A 1,517-nucleotide genomic window follows, 5' to 3' on the forward strand; every position below is an offset into this window, starting at 1 on the left:
AGCAATACAGAGTTCATAATTTCATGCAAAAATTACTTAAAATGTAATTTCCACCACAGAGTATATTAAACCTAATACATCTCGATGTGGTGGAAATGTTAATGACTTTTGAACATTAAGGCTACTACATAAACTAGCATGAAAGTGTGTTTTAAGAGAGTTTATTTTCTAAAATTACCCATTATCCTTAGTTTAAGCTGAAAACATCTATTAACTAATGTAAACTTTGAACTATTAGTAGTTCTATCGTGGTTTGAATATAAAATAAAGATGATATTTTATAAAACGTGTGTTTTGTAACTTTTTTTTGTAAACATATTTACGTTATTATTCTTCACTTCGCCTAGATACATACGGGGACCTTCTGCAGGTCGTGGTTTATGAAGGGACATTTGTTTACAATGCGTGAACAGTTCTTTTGAACGGTTCGTCGAAGCAATTCAGTGATTCTTTTACGTGAGGACGTTATTGCGTCACCACGTAGTCCTCCGACGTCCCAGGGGAGCGTGGCACACTGCATGCTCTTGACGGTTTCAATAAAGCCACATTTTTGTTTACGACATTTTTATTTAGTTTAATGTTTACCGGAACAGTTTGATTCAGCTCATATAAACAATTTATTCAGAGCCTACACTTAATAATATATACTTAATACTTATGCAATCATCGTTCACAACTCCTCCAGGGTAACTTTAGTATGCTTTAATACAAACTGTTTTAAACACTTTTGCTATTTTTGATATTGGTGTTTCTTATTATGGTTTTTGTTCATTACGAGTCGAACAAAGTAACAAAAGCAATACTTGAGATGAGTTAAGTAACCGTTGGGATTGATTCGTAAGTGTTTTGATTCACTAAAAAGGAACGGGATCATACGAGTCACTTGTTCATGGGAATCAAACTACGCCGGTGTATATGTATTTGATTCACTCAAATGAATCGATTCATTCGAGTGATTCATTTGATAATCACGCTACAGTTCGGGATGTGTGTGTTTGATTCTCCTTCCTTTTAGCCACATTTTATATGCACAAACAAAAATGTGCTGGCTCCAAACCTATTTGTCTTTATTCAGAGTTGACTTAGTATATAAAATTGTATATGGACTTAGTATATGGAAGCTTAAGGATGCCTATATGGAAACTATCCAAATTTCTGTTCACCTGAAAGCAATGAAAACTGTATTTCTTTATTCATCCTTTGTGTCTATGTATTTCACTAGTTCATATTAATGGTCTATAAGTGTATTACTTTGTTGTTGTTGTTTACCCTGGCTGGTTGCATGTACTTTTTTTTCTCTCTGTCTTTTTTATTTTCCTTTGCTTTGTTTTGTCTCTGTATGCAATTATATGTATGTAACATACAGTGTTGGGGGTAACGCATTACAAGTAACGCGAGTTACGTAATCAGATTACTTTTTTTCCAAGTAACTAGTAAAGTTACGCATTACTTTTTAATTTACGAGAGAATATCTGAGTTACTTTTTCAAATAAGTAACGCAAGTTACTTTTTTTTCC

Source organism: Sinocyclocheilus grahami, unplaced genomic scaffold (genome assembly GCF_001515645.1).
Source record: "Sinocyclocheilus grahami isolate Dianchi unplaced genomic scaffold, SAMN03320097.WGS_v1.1 scaffold815.1, whole genome shotgun sequence".
Classification (NCBI taxonomy): domain Eukaryota; kingdom Metazoa; phylum Chordata; class Actinopteri; order Cypriniformes; family Cyprinidae; genus Sinocyclocheilus; species Sinocyclocheilus grahami.